Genomic DNA, 17510 nt, shown 5'->3' on the forward strand with positions numbered 1-17510 from the left:
ATAATAATGTGGGAGGATATAATAAAGGTGGAGGAATAATAATAATGTGGGGATATAATAATGTGGGGATATAATAATGTGGAGGATATAATAATGTGGAGGATATAATAATGTGGGGATATAATAATGTGGGGATAAATAGTGGGGATATAATAATGTGGGGATATAATAATGTGGAGGATATAATAATGTGGAGGATATAATAATGTGGAGGATATAATAATGTGGGGATATAATAATGTGGATATATGGATATAATAATGTGGAGGATATAATAATGTGGAGGATATAATAATGTGGAGGATATAATAATGTGGAGGATATAATAATGTGGAGGATATAATAATGTGGAGGATATAATAATGTGGGGATATAATAATGTGGAGGATATAATAATGTGTGGGATATAATAATGTGGAGGATATAATAATGTGGGGATATAATAATGTGGAGGGATATAATAATGTGGAGGATATAATAATGTGGGGATATAATAATGTAAGTGAGGATATAATAATGTGGAGGATATAATAATGTGGGGATATAATAATGTGGGGATATAATAATGTGGGGATATAATAATGTGGGGGATATAATAATGTGAGGATATAATAATGTGGGAGGATATAAAAATGTGGGATATAATAATGTGGGGTATAATAATGTGGAGGATATAATAATGTGGAGGATATAATAATGTGGAGGGATATAATAATGTGGAGGATATAATAATGTGGAGGGATATAATAATGTGGGGATATAATAATGTGGGGATATAATAATGTGGGGATATAATAATGTGGGGGATATAATAATGTGAGGATATAATAATGTGGGGGGATATAATAATGTGGGGATATAATAATGTGGGGATATAATAATGTGGAGGATATAATAATGTGGGGATATAATAATGTGAGGGGGATATAATAATGTGGGGATATAATAATGTGGGGGATATAATAATGTGGGGATATAATATGTGGGGGATATAATAATGTGGGGGATATAATAATGTGGGGGATATAATAATGTGGGGGATATAATAATGTGGAGGATATAATAATGGGGGAGGATATAATAATGTGGGGATATAATAATGTGGAAGGATATAATAATGTGGGGATATAATAATGTGGGGATATAATAATGTGGGGGATATAATAATGTGGGAGGATATCACCATATTATATATGTGGGGATATAATAATGTGAGGATATAATAATGTGGAGGATATAATAATGTGGAGGATATAATAATGTGAGGATATAATAATTTGGGGGATATAATAATGTGGAGATATAATAATGTGGGGATATAATAATGTGGGGGATATAATAATGTGGAGGATATATAATGTGGGGATATAATAATGTGGGGATATAATAATTTGAGGATATAATAATGTGGGATATAAATAATGTGGGGGATATAATAATGGGGGGATATAATAATGTGGGATATAATAATGTGGATATAATAATGTGGGGGGATATAATAATGTGGGGGATATAATAATGGTGGAGGATATAATAATGTGGGGGATATAATAATGTGGAGGATATAATAATGTGGGGGATATAATAATGTGGGGATATAATAATGTGGAGGATATAATAATGTGGGGGATATAATAATGTGTTGGATATAATAATGTGGGGAATATAATAATGTGTTGGATATATAATGTGGGGGATATAATAATGTGGAGGATATAATAATGTGGGGGATATAATAATGTGGAAGATATAATAATGTGGGGATATAATAATGTGGGGGGATATAATAATGTGGGGATATAATAATGTAGAGGATATAATAATGTGGGGATATAATATGTGGAGGATATAATAATGTGGAGGATATAATATGTGGGGGGATATAATAATGTGGGGATATAATAATGTGTGAGGATATAATAATGGGAGGATATAATAATGTGGAGGATATAATAATGTGGAGGATATAATAATGTGGGATATAATAATGTGGGGATATAATAATGTGGAGGATATAATAATGTGGGGATATAATAATGTGGGGATATAATAATGTGGGGATATAATAATGTGGGGGGATATAATAATGTGGAGGATATAATAATGTGGGGATATAATAATGTGGGGGGATATAATAATGTGGGGATATAATAATGTGGGGGGATATAATAATGTGGGGGATATAATAATGTGGGGGATATAATAATGTGGGGATATAATAATGTGGGGGGATATAATAATGTGGAGGATATAATAATGTGGGGATATAATAATGTGGAGGATATAATAAATGTGGGGGATATAATAATGTGGGGATATTATAATGTGGGGGGATATAATAATGTGGGGGATATAATAATGTGGGGATATAATAATGTGGAGGATATAATAATGTGGGAGGATATAATAATGTGGGGATATAATAATGTGGGGGATATAATAATGTGGGGATATAATAATGTGGGGGATATAATAATGTGGGGATATAATAATGTGGGGGATATATAATAATGTGGAGGATATAATAATGTGGGGATATAAATAATGTGGAGGATATAATAATGTGGGGGATATAATCATGTGGGGATATAATAATGTGGGGGATATAATAATGTGGAGGATATAATAATGTGGGGGATATAATAATGTGGAGGATATAATAATGTGGGGGGATATAAATAATGTGGAGGATATAATAATGTGGGGATATAATAATGTGAGGATATAATAATGTGGGGGATATAATAATGTGGGGATATAATAATGTGGAGGATATAATAATGTGGGGATATAATAATGTGGGGGGATATAATAATGTGGGGGGATATAATAATGTGGGGATATAATAATGTGGAGGATATAATAATGTGGGAGGATATAATAATGTGGGGATATAATAATGTGGGGGATATAATAATGTGGGATATAATAATGTGGGGATATAATAATGTGGGGATATAATAATGTGGGGGATATAATAATGTGGAGGATATAATAATGTGGGGATATAATAATGTGGGGATATAATATGTGGGGGGTATAATAATGTGGGGATATAATAATGTGATATAATAATGTGGAGGATATAATAATGTGGGGATATAATAATGTGGAGGATATAATAATGTGGGGGATATAATAATGTGGGGATATAATAATGTGGGGATATAATAATGTGGGGGGATATAATAATGTGGGGATATAATAATGTGGGGGATATAATAATGTGGAGGATATAATAATGTGGGGATATAATAATGTGGAGGATATAATAATGTGGGGATATAATAATGTGGGGTATAATAATGTGGGGTATATAATAATGTGGGGATATAATAATGTGGGGGATATAATAATGTGGGGGGATATAATAATGTGGGGATATAATAATGTGGGGATATAATAATGTGGGGGATATAATAATGTGGGGATATAATAATGTGTGAGGATATAATAATGTGGGGATATAATAATGTGGGGATATAATAATGTGGAGGATATAATAATGTGGGGGATATAATAATGTGGGGATATAATAATGTGGGGATATAATAATGTGGGGCATATAATAATGTGGGATTATAATAATGTGGGGGGATATAATAATGTGGAGGATATAATAATGTGGGGATATAATAATGTGGGGATATAATAATGTGGGATATAATAATGTGGAGGATATAATAATGTGAGGATATAATAATGTGGGGGATATAATAATGTGGAGGATATAATAATGTGGGGGATATAATAATGTGGAGGATATAATAATGGGGAGGATATAATAATGTGGGGGATATAATAATGTGGAGGATATAATAATGTGGAGGATATAATAATGTGGGGATATAATAATGTGGGGATATAATAATGTGGAGGATATAATAATGTGAGGATATAATAATGTGGGGGATATAATAATGTGAGGATATAATAATGTGGGGATATAATAATGTGGAGGATATAATAATGTGGGGGATATAATAATGTGGGGATATAATAATGTGATATATAATTGGATATAATAATGTGGGGGATATAATAATGTGAGGATATAATAATGTGGGGATATAATAATGTGGAGGATATAATAATGTGGGGGATATAATATGTGGGGGGATATATAATGTGGGGGGATATAATAATGTGGAGGATATAATAATGTGGGGGATATAATAATGTGTGGGGATATAATAATGTGGGATATAATAATGTGGGGGATATAATAATGTGGGGGATATAATAATGTGGAGGATATAATAATGTGGGGATATTAATAATGTGGAGGATATAATAATGTGGGGATATAATAATGTGGGGGTATAATAATGTGGGGATATAATAATGTGGGGATATAATAATGTGGAGGATATATTAATGTGGGATATAATAATGTGGAGGATATAATAATGTGGGGATATAATAATGTGGGGGATATAATAATGTGAGGATATAATAATGTGGGGATAATAATAATGTGGAGGATATAATAATGTGGGGGGATATAATAATGTGGAGGATATAATAATGTGGGGATATAATAATGTGGGGTATAATAATGTGGGGATATAATAATGTGGAGGATATAATAATGTGGGGATATAATAATAGGGGAATATAATAATGTGGGGATATAATAATGTGGGAGGATATAATAATGTGGGGGATATAATAATGTGGGGATATAATAATGTGGGGGGATATAATAATGTGGGGGATATAATAATGTGGAGGATATAATAATGTGGAGGATATATAATGTGGGGGGATATAATAATGTGGGGATATAATAATGTGGGGGATATAATAATGTGGGGGATATAATAATGTGAGGATATAATAATGTGGGGATATAATAATGTGGAGGATATAATAATGTGGGGGATATAATAATGTGGGGGATATAATAATGTGGAGGATATAATAATGTGGGGGATATAATAATGTGGGGGATATAATAATGTGGGGGATATAATAATGTGGAGGATATAATAATGTGGGGGATATAATAATGTGGGGATATAATAATGTGGGGATATAATAATGTGGGGGATATAATAATGTGGAGGATATAATAATGTGGGGATATAATAATGTGGGGGGATATAATAATGTGGAGGATATAATAATGTGGGAGGATATAATAATGTGGAGGATATAATAATGTGGGGGATATAATAATGTGGGGGATATAATAATGTGGAGGATATAATAATGTGGAGGATATAATAATGTGGGGGATATAATAATGTGGGGATATAATAATGTGGGAGGATATAATAATGTGGAGGATATAATAATGTGGGGATATAATAATGTGGGAGGATATAATAATGTGGGGGATATAATAATGTGGGGATATAATAATGTGGGGGGATATAATAATGTGGGGATATAATAATGTGGAGGATATAATAATGTGGGGGATATAATAATGTGGGGATATAATAATGTAGGGGATATAATAATGTGGAGGATATAATAATGTGGGGGGATATAATAATGTGGGGATATAATAATGTGGAGGATATAATAATGTGGGGGATATAATAATGTGGGGGGATATAATAATGTGGGGATATAATAATGTGGGGATATAATAATGTGGGGATATAATAATGTGGAGGATATAATAATGTGGAGGATATAATAATGTGGGGGATATAATAATGTGGGGATATAATAATGTGGGGATATAATAATGTTGGGGGATATAATAATGTGGGGATATAATAATGTGGGGATATAATAATGTGGAGGATATAATAATGTGGGGGATATAATAATGTGGGGATATAATAATGTGGGGGATATAATAATGTGGGGATATAATAATGTGGGGATATAATAATGTGGGGGATATAATAATGTGAGGATATAATAATGTGGAGATATAATAATGTGGGGATATAATAATGTGGGGATATAATAATGTGGGGATATAATAATGTGGGGGATATAATAATGTGGAGGATATAATAATGTGGAGGATATAATAATGTGGAGGATATAATAATGTGGGGGATATAATAATGTGGGGATATAATAATGTGGAGGATATAATAATGTGGAGGATATAATAATGTGGGGATATAATAATGTGGGATATAATAATGTGGAGAATATAATAATGTGGAGGATATAACAATGTGGAGGATATAATAATGTGGAGGATATAATAATGGGGGGATATAATGATGTGGGGGATATTATACACTTGGGGGGTATAGCAGTGTGTGTGGGGGGTGATGGAGCTTCTGTGCACTGATGACTCTTCCTGTAGGTCGGTGCAGGGGGTCCCCGGAGCTTCTCCTCTCTGGTATCAGGCAGATGCTGTATACATGACATTGCTGAGCTGCAGTGATGAGATGTGTCCAGCAGGTGGCAGTGCACGCTCAGTAGTGATAATCCTTGGTCTTGCTGGTGACCGCAGGATGTGATAGGGTTAATGAGCGGTGATGTTTCATAGATATTGTCACTATACATATATATACAGGCTGTCTCCGGATTATGTACATTATATGGTTTTGTATGTTTGTTCTTACGTTGAGTTTGTTTGTAAGTCGGAACTGTATATTTTATCATTGTAACCTCAGACAGAACTTTTTTGGTCTCTGTGACAATTGGATTTTAAAAACGTTGTGTTGTCATCAGAACCAGGAGTAACACTAAATCTTCATTACAGACGCCTGTGATAACTGTTACAGCTGATCATAGTAACCTGGGGGTAAAGTACAGGAATTACCGGCATCCAGGGGTCCGGCTGTAACTCGGGGGCAGATCACAGACATAAATGATGAACGGAGAACACAGATAAATGTAACTTTTATTAGGATGCGTAAGATAGAATTAGGGATGATCCCTGAGTAATGAGAGATGAGACATCCACGGATATACCGAATCCCACCACTAGGTGTCGCACGTGTCGCTCTAGCACCTCTGTCATATGGGGTGCGGCACTATCCGAGACTGTGGCAGACAGGAGGGGAAGGTTTAGACCCAGATCTATTCCACAGTCTCCCAGTTAGGACTGTGACTGGTACCATTCAGCACCTCCCTCTGTAGATAGGAATACGGAGGACGTACAGACTCCATGTATCTACTTCACACGAGCATTAGTAGTGTGATCAGTAGGGAGAGGGTATTAGTGTATTAGGTGTACGTTCCGATCTGACTCTATGCACACGGACGGACACGGATATGATCCTACACATGTGCATCCTCATGCGTCTCATCCATACACACCACTTGTGTCCGGTCACAATCCGCAGGCACCCTAGATGCTTGTGCACCCCTTCTACCGTCTGGCCTCCACGCGTTTCACCCGTTTTCATCAGGATCATCAGAAACGCATAAAGCAACCAGTGCATAATAGCGCTAACTAATCCCAAAGGAGCAAAGCACCGGCGATAGCATGGTAAGACGCGAGTAGCGGTGAAAAGACGCCTGTATTTAACCCCTTATCGCCCAAACACCAGTTTTCAGCTCAATGACCAGACTGGATTTTTGGAATCTGCCCTGTGTCACAATAATTGGTTATAACTCCGGACGCTGTAACATATTCCAGTGTTTTCTCGTGACACTTTGGGGGACATTATCCTGTTTTGAGCATCTTTTAGCGCATCTCGTTAATTAGGCGCATTTAGGCGCACGGCAAAGTTCGGCACTTAGTGGTTTTGAGTCCCTGCGCCTTATCTGACATAGTGGGGGTCATTTACCAAGGGCCCGATTCGCGTTTTTCCGACGTGTTACCTGAATATTTCCAATTTGCGCCGTTTTCCCCTGAATTGCCCCTGGATTTTGGTGCACGCGATCAGATTGTGGCGCATCGGCGTTGGCATGCACGTGACAGAAATTGGGGGGCGTGGCCTAATGAAAACCCGACGTATTCGGAAAAACCGCCGCATTTAAAACAAAAAATCTGTCGCGGAGCTTGCACTTACCTTCACTAGGTATAGGCCGGTGAACTCCAGCGCGTTCAGATGCTCTTCAGTGCAGCAGCGCCACCTGGTGGACGGCGGAGGAACTACCTTAATGAATCCCGGCTGGACCCGAATCCACCGCAGAGAACGAGCCGCTGGATCGCGAATGGACCGGGTAAGTAAATCTGCCCCAGTGAGAGCGTCCTATACAGATGTTTGCTCGGCATCTATCACTAATTTGCGCCTAAAATGGCACAAAAAAGGCGCAGAAATTGCACCTCCTCTGAGCAGCTGCACTTCCAAAAAACTTACCTTTTCATTACTAAAAACATACATTTTAGGTTCCCAAATGAAGAATTCCCTCTATGCAACATGGAAAATCCTTCGGAGCAGAATATAAAGTAACATGTGATATTTTATGCGTCCTGTCCTGTTTCTCGGATGTTATGAGGCGCAGAACTTTAGGTGACATTTTTCTAATTTTCCTGAAAATTCCCAAAACTCACATTTTGAGGGACGACTCAAAGGCCTAAATAATAGTAACACCCCATAAATGACCCCACTATAGAAACTTCCCCCCTCAACGTGTGTAACACAACCTCTATTAAGTCTATTAACCCTTTAGGTGTTTCAAACAATATGGACCTGGGATTTAGAAACTTTAGAATTTTTGGGGAAAATACATTCATTTAGGCCAAAACTGACAGTTTCATAATAAATAAAATGATAAAATGTTCTGCAACGTTTGATGCCCAATTCCTCCCGAGTGCTGATCCCCCATATGTGGTGGTGACTGCTGTACGGGGGGCGCACGGCCGGGGATAGGATGGATGGAGGCGCCATGTACAGCAGATTTGTATTGTCACATTGTACGACCTATACATTTTTATTTTTTTTGGTAATGAGAACATATGAGGCTTATTATTATGTACGGGATGAGATACAATGTATAGAGGATTCATGAGATTTTATTAACTATTCCAAGGGGGAGACGAGCAAAATCATCCATTTTTATTTTGGATTTTTAGCGAACCCCCCCCCGCTCACCGAAACGTAAAAATAATATTTCCTCTTTATCCTCTGGTCACTACGATTCCAGTGATTCCTCTTGTATATAGATTTTCTTATCTTTACTCAGTTTTCCTGAGCAAAACCAATATTGGAGAAAATCGCATCGTTTTTACTATTGACAACTTTTTAGGGCGAATTTTTCTGTTGTCAGATCTGATTGAGGGCTGATTTTTTGCAAAAACAGTTGTTCTTTTCAGTCGTATCATATTAGGGAACGTAACTTTTTTATCACTTTTTAGGACATTTTTTGTGATGGTGTTTGATGAAAAATTGTATATTACGGGAAGTTTTTCGAGTTTTTTTTTTACGTAGTTCACCGAGCGGGTTCAAGATTGATTTAGATTTATTGTACAGATTAATACGGACGCGGTGATACCAAATATGTACGTGTTTTGTGTTTTATATACTTTATTTGCATTATATGTGTTACTGGGGAGATTATGGGACTTTTATTTTATTTATTTAATTATATTATAAAATTACTTAATCTTTTTTTTAACTTTTTTACATTTTCTACTTCTTGGCTAGAACAAGCGATCATCCGATTGTCCGATCACTTATTAAAGGACACCTGTCATCAGGTCTGTGTCACTTGTCCTGTCACTACTACCTGTTGGAGCCGCTCACAAGGATCCCATCCCTGCCTTTATCTAGTTATTTCATACATTAATCATTATAAAATCATCTATTCTTTATCATGTAAATGAGGCTGGTCACATGGTCAGAGGCAGTGATGTCACCCCTGTTACCCCTCCCCTCTCCTCCCCCTGCTCATGTCTGTGTGTAATGTATAGTAAAGCATGGCTAGTGTGTGTGCTGCATCTGCTGACATGCTGCATCCTCCTAATATACAGGTGAGAGACACAGACATCAGCTACACATGAATCTGACATGTTCTGCTGTAACATGGCTGCCTGGAGCTGCTGTATCTCTCCTATACACACACACACATGCACACACAGGCTGCAGGGGGCGCCAGCACCAGGAAGCACATCATTATACAGCCTCACATCATTATACAGGCTGTCAGTCATGTGTATAGGAGTATCTCATACACACTGACTGCAGGGGGTACCAGCACCAGGAAGCACATCATTATACAGGCTGTCAGTCATGTGTATAGGAGTATCTCATACACACACAGGCTGCAGGGGGTACCAGCACCAGGAAGCACATCATTATACAGGCTGTCAGTCATATGTATAGGAGTATCTCATACACACACAGGCTGCAGGGGGCGCCAGCACCAGGAAGCACATCATTATACAGCCTCACATCATTATACAGGCTGCAGGAGGCACCAGCACCAGGAAGCACACCATTATACAGCCTCACATCATTATACAGGCTGTCAGTCATATGTATAGGAGTATCTCATACACACACAGGCTGCGGTGGGTACCAGCACCAGGAAGCACATCATTATACAGCCTCACATCATTATACAGGCTGTCAGTCATATGTATAGGAGTATCTCATACACACACAGGCTGCAGGGGGCGCGGCCACCAGCACCAGGAAGCACATCATTATACAGCCTCACACCATTATACAGGCTGTCAGTCATATGTATAGGAGTATCTCATACACACACAGGCTGCAGGGGGCACCAGCACCAGGAAACACATCATTATACAGGCTGTCATTCATATGTATAGGAGTATCTCATACACACACAGGCTGCAGGGGGCGCCAGCACCAGGAAGCACATCATTATACAGCCTCACATCATTATACAGGCTGCAGGAGGCACCAGCACCAGGAAGCACACCATTATACAGCCTCACATCATTATACAGGCTGTCAGTCATATGTATAGGAGTATCTCATACACACACAGGCTGCAGGGGGTACCAGCACCAGGAAGCACATCATTATACAGCCTCACATCATTATACAGGCTGTCAGTCATATGTATAGGAGTATCTCATACACACACAGGCTGCAGGGGGCGTGGCCACCAGCACCAGGAAGCACATCATTATACAGCCTCACACCATTATACAGGCTGTCAGTCATATGTATAGGAGTATCTCATACACACACAGGCTGCAGGGGGCGCCAGCACCAGGAAACACATCATTATACAGGCTGTCATTCATATGTATAGGAGTATCTCATACACACACAGGCTGCAGGGGGCGCCAGCACCAGGAAGCACATCATTATACAGCCTCACATCATTATACAGGCTGTCAGTCATATGTATAGGAGTATCTCATACACACAGGCTGCAGGGGGCGCCAGCACCAGGAAGCACACCATTATACAGCCTCACATCATTATACAGGCTGTCAGTCATATGTATAGGAGTATCTCATACACACAGGCTGCAGGGGGCGCCAGCACCAGGAAGCACATCATTATACAGCCTCACACCATTATACAGGCTGTCAGTCATATGTATAGGAGTATCTCATACACACACAGGCTGCAGGGGGCGCCAGCACCAGGAAGCACATCATTATACAGCCTCACATCATTATACAGGCTGTCAGTCATATGCATAGGAGTATCTCATACACACACAGGCTGCAGGGGGCACCAGCACCAGGAGGGTCACATCATTATACAGGCTGTCAGTCATATGTATAGGAGTATCTCATACACACAGGCTGCAGGAGGCGCCAGCACCAGGAAGCACATCATTATACAGCCTCACATCATTATACAGGCTGTCAGTCATATGTATAGGAGTATCTCATACACACAGGCTGCAGGGGGCGCCAGCACCAGGAAGCACATCATTATACAGCCTCACACCATTATACAGGCTGTCAGTCATATGTATAGGAGTATCTCATACACACACAGGCTGCAGGGGGCGCCAGCACCAGGAAGCACATCATTATACAGCCTCACATCATTATACAGGCTGTCAGTCATATGTATAGGAGTATCTCATACACACACAGGCTGCAGGGGGCACCAGCACCAGGAGGGTCACATCATTATACAGGCTGTCAGTCATATGTATAGGAGTATCTCATACACACAGGCTGCAGGAGGCGCCAGCACCAGGAAGCACATCATTATACAGCCTCACATCATTATACAGGCTGTCAGTCATGTGTATAGGAGTATCTCATACACACAGGCTGCAGGAGGCGCCAGCACCAGGAAGCACATCATTATACAGCCTCACATCATTATACAGGCTGTCAGTCATGCACTGGGGGTGTGGCTGTACCTCACACTCATGAATAGAGTGGACAGCTTGAATATGCTAATGCTTCATTGGACATCTCATAGGTCATTTGCATACAGCTTTAGGACCTCATTGCTTAGGGTTACAGGCATGTAGAGGGACAATGAAGGGATAGAGGCAATGCTTTCTAATGGCAGTTTATGAAAATATATTTAGTTTAGGGGGTTAATTTGCATGACGGGTTCTCTTTAAAGCCTCTACACTGCAATACACTTGTATTGCAGTGTATAGTGAAAGTAACTGAGCGTGCCGCGCTGTGGATGATGCCGCTCTGTGGATGATGCCGCTCTGTGGATGATGCCGCTCTGTGGATGATGCCGCTCTGTGGATGATGCCCCGCTGTGGATGATGCCCCGCTGTGGATGATGCCCCGCTGTGGATGATGCCGCTCTGTGGATGATGCCGCGCTGTGGATGATGCCGCTCTGTGGATGATGCCGCGCTGTGGATGATGCCGCTCTGTGGATGATGCCGCGCTGTGGATGATGCTGCGCTGTGGATGATGCCGCGCTGTGGATGATGCCGCTCTGTGGATGATGCCGCTCTGTGGATGATGCCGCGCTGTGGATGATGCCGCGCTGTGGATGATGCCGCGCTGTGGATGATGCTGCGCTGTGGATGATGCCCCGCTGTGGATGATGCCGCTCTGTGGATGATGCCGCTCTGTGGATGATGCCGCGCTGTGGATGATGCCGCTCTGTGGATGATGCCGCTCTGTGGATGATGCCGCGCTGTGGATGATGCCGCGCTGTGGATGATGCCGCGCTGTGGATGATGCCGCGCTGTGGATGATGCCGCGCTGTGGATGATGCCGCGCTGTGGATGATGCCGCGCTGTGGATGATGCCGCGCTGTGGATGATGCTGCGCTGTGGATGATGTCGCGCTGTGGATGATGCCCCGCTGTGGATGATGCCCCGCTGTGGATGATGCCGCGCTGTGGATGATGCCGCGCTGAGGATGATGCCGCGCTGAGGATGATGCCGCGCTGTGGATGATGCCGCGCTGTGGATGATGCCGCGCTGTGGATGATGCCGCGCTGTGGATGATGCATTATACAGTAGATAATCTAGGAGGTGAGCGTGCTAGTATTAGGGAGCGGGATGCATTATACAGTAGATAATCTAGGAGGTGAGTGTGCTAGTATTAGGGAGCGGGATGCATTATACAGTAGATAATCTAGGAGGTGAGTGTCCTAGTATTAGGGAGCGGGATGCATTATACAGTAGATAATCTAGGAGGTGAGCGTGCTAGTATTAGGGAGCGGGATGCATTATACAGTAGATAATCTAGGAGGTGAGCGTCCTAGTATTAGGGAGCGGGATGCATTATACAGTAGATGATCTAGGAGGTGAGCGTGCTAGTATTAGGGAGCGGGATGCATTATACAGTAGATAATCTAGGAGGTGAGCGTGCTAGTATTAGGGAGCGGGATGCATTATACAGTAGATGATCTAGGAGGTGAGTGTGCCAGTATTAGGGAGCGGGATGCATTATACAGTAGATAATCTAGGAGGTGAGCGTGCTAGTATTAGGGAGCGGGATGCATTATACAGTAGATGATCTAGGAGGTGAGTGTGCTAGTATTAGGGAGCGGGATGCATTATACAGTAGATAATCTAGGAGGTGAGCGTGCTAGTATTAGGGAGCGGGATGCATTATACAGTAGATAATCTAGGAGGTGAGTGTGCTAGTATTAGGGAGCGGGATGCATTATACAGTAGATAATCTAGGAGGTGAGTGTCCTAGTATTAGGGAGCGGGATGCATTATACAGTAGATAATCTAGGAGGTGAGCGTGCTAGTATTAGGGAGCGGGATGCATTATACAGTAGATAATCTAGGAGGTGAGCGTCCTAGTATTAGGGAGCGGGATGCATTATACAGTAGATGATCTAGGAGGTGAGCGTGCTAGTATTAGGGAGCGGGATGCATTATACAGTAGATAATCTAGGAGGTGAGCGTGCTAGTATTAGGGAGCGGGATGCATTATACAGTAGATGATCTAGGAGGTGAGTGTGCCAGTATTAGGGAGCGGGATGCATTATACAGTAGATAATCTAGGAGGTGAGCGTGCTAGTATTAGGGAGCGGGATGCATTATACAGTAGATGATCTAGGAGGTGAGTGTGCTAGTATTAGGGAGCGGGATGCATTATACAGTAGATGATCTAGGAGGTGAGTGTGCTAGTATTAGGGAGCGGGATGCATTATACAGTAGATAATCTAGGAGGTGAGCGTGCTAGTATTAGGGAGCGGGATGCATTATACAGTAGATGATCTAGGAGGTGAGCGTGCTAGTATTAGGGAGCGGGATGCATATACAGTAGATGATCTAGGAGGTGAGTGTGCTAGTATTAGGGAGCGGGATGCATTATACAGTAGATGATCTAGGAGGTGAGCGTGCTAGTATTAGGGAGCGGGATGCATTATACAGTAGATAATCTAGGAGGTGAGTGTGCTAGTATTAGGGAGCGGGATGCATTATACAGTAGATAATCTAGGAGGTGAGCGTGCTAGTATTAGGGAGCGGGATGCATTATACAGTAGATGATCTAGGAGGTGAGCGTGCCAGTATTAGGGAGCGGGATGCATTATACAGTAGATAATCTAGGAGGTGAGTGTGCTAGTATTAGGGAGCGGGATGCATTATACAGTAGATGATCTAGGAGGTGAGTGTGCTAGTATTAGGGAGCGGGATGCATTATACAGTAGATAATCTAGGAGGTCAGCGTGCTAGTATTAGGGAACGGGATGCATTATACAGTAGATAATCTAGGAGGTGAGTGTGCTAGTATTAGGGAGCGGGGTGCATTATACAGTAGATGATCTAGGAGGTGAGTGTGCTAGTATTAGGGAGCGGGATGCATTATACAGTAGATAATCTAGGAGGTGAGCGTGCTAGTATTAGGGAGCGGGATGCATTATACAGTAGATAATCTAGGAGGTGAGTGTGCCAGTATTAGGGAGCGGGATGCATTATACAGTAGATGATCTAGGAGGTGAGTGTGCTAGTATTAGGGAGCGGGATGCATTATACAGTAGATGATCTAGGAGGTGAGTGTGCTAGTATTAGGGAGCGGGATGCATTATACAGTAGATAATCTAGGAGGTGAGCGTGCTAGTATTAGGGAGCGGGATGCATTATACAGTAGATAATCTAGGAGGTGAGCGTGCTAGTATTAGGGAGCGGGATGCATTATACAGTAGATGATCTAGGAGGTGAGCGTGCTAGTATTAGGGAGCTGGATGCATTATACAGTAGATGATCTAGGAGGTGAGTGTGCTAGTATTAGGGAGCGGGATGCATTATACTGTAGATAATCTAGGAGGTGAGTGTGCTAGTATTAGGGAGCGGGATGCATTATACAGTAGATAATCTAGGAGGTGAGCGTGCTAGTATTAGGGAGCGGGATGCATTATACAGTAGATAATCTAGGAGGTGAGTGTGCTAGTATTAGGGAGCGGGATGCATTATACAGTAGATAATCTAGGAGGTGAGCGTGCTAGTATTAGGGAGCGGGATGCATTATACAGTAGATGATCTAGGAGGTGAGCGTGCTAGTATTAGGGAGCGGGATGCATTATACAGTAGATAATCTAGGAGGTGAGTGTGCTAGTATTAGGGAGCGGGATGCATTATACAGTAGATAATCTAGGAGGTGAGTGTGCTAGTATTAGGGAGCGGGATGCATTATACAGTAGATAATCTAGGAGGTGAGTGTGCTAGTATTAGGAAACGGGATGCATTATACAGTAGATAATCTAGGAGGTGAGTGTGCTAGTATTAGGGAGCGGGATGCATTATACAGTAGATGATCTAGGAGGTGAGCGTGCTAGTATTAGGGAGCGGGATGCATTATACAGTAGATGATCTAGGAGGTGAGTGTGCTAGTATTAGGGAGCGGGATGCATTATACAGTAGATGATCTAGGAGGTGAGTGTGCTAGTATTAGGGAGCGGGATGCATTATACAGTAGATGATCTAGGAGGTGAGTGTGCTAGTATTAGGGAGCGGGATGCATTATACAGTAGATAATCTAGGAGGTGAGTGTGCCAGTATTAGGGAGCGGGATGCATTACACAGTAGATAATCTAGGAGGTGAGTGTGCCAGTATTAGGGAGCGGGATGCATTATACAGTAGATAATCTAGGAGGTGAGCGTGCTAGTATTAGGGAGCGGGATGCATTATACAGTAGATGATCTAGGAGGTGAGCGTGCTAGTATTAGGGAGCGGGATGCATTATACAGTAGATAATCTAGGAGGTGAGCGTGCTAGTATTAGGGAGCGGGATGCATTATACAGTAGATAATCTAGGAGGTGAGCGCGCTAGTATTAGGGAGCGGGATGCATTATACAGTAGATAATCTAGGAGGTGAGCGTGCTAGTATTAGGGAGCGGGATGCATTATACAGTAGATGATCTAGGAGGTGAGTGTGCTAGTATTAGGGAGCGGGATGCATTATACAGTAGATAATCTAGGAGGTGAGTGTGCTAGTATTAGGGAGCGGGATGCATTATACAGTAGATAATCTAGGAGGTGAGTGTGCTAGTGTTAGGGAGCGGGATGCATTATACAGTAGATAATCTAGGAGGTGAGTGTGCTAGTATTAGGGAGCGGGATGCATTATACAGTAGATGATCTAGGAGGTGAGTGCGCTAGTATTAGGGAGCGGGATGCATTATACAGTAGATGATCTAGGAGGTGAGTGTGCTAGTATTAGGGAGCGGGATGCATTATACAGTAGATGATCTAGGAGGTGAGCGTGCTAGTATTAGGGAGCGGGATGCATTATACAGTAGATGATCTAGGAGGTGAGCGTGCTAGTATTAGGGAGCGGGATGCATTATACAGTAGATGATCTAGGAGGTGAGTGTGCTAGTATTAGGGAGCGGGATGCATTATACAGTAGATGATCTAGGAGGTGAGCGTGCTAGTATTAGGGAGCGGGATGCATTATACAGTAGATAATCTAGGAGGTGAGCGTGCTAGTATTAGGGAGCGGGATGCATTATACAGTAGATGATCTAGGAGGTGAGCGTGCTAGTATTAGGGAGCGGGATGCATTATACAGTAGATAATCTAGGAGGTGAGCGTGCTAGTATTAGGGAGCGGGATGCATTATACAGTAGATAATCTAGGAGGTGAGTGCGCTAGTATTAGGGAGCAGGATGCATTATACAGTAGATGATCTAGGAGGTGAGCGTGCTAGTATTAGGGAGCGGGATGCATTATACAGTAGATAATCTAGGAGGTGAGTGTGCTAGTATTAGGGAGCGGGATGCATTATACAGTAGATGATCTAGGAGGT

Source organism: Engystomops pustulosus, chromosome 2 (genome assembly GCF_040894005.1).
Source record: "Engystomops pustulosus chromosome 2, aEngPut4.maternal, whole genome shotgun sequence".
Taxonomy (NCBI): Eukaryota; Metazoa; Chordata; class Amphibia; order Anura; family Leptodactylidae; genus Engystomops; species Engystomops pustulosus.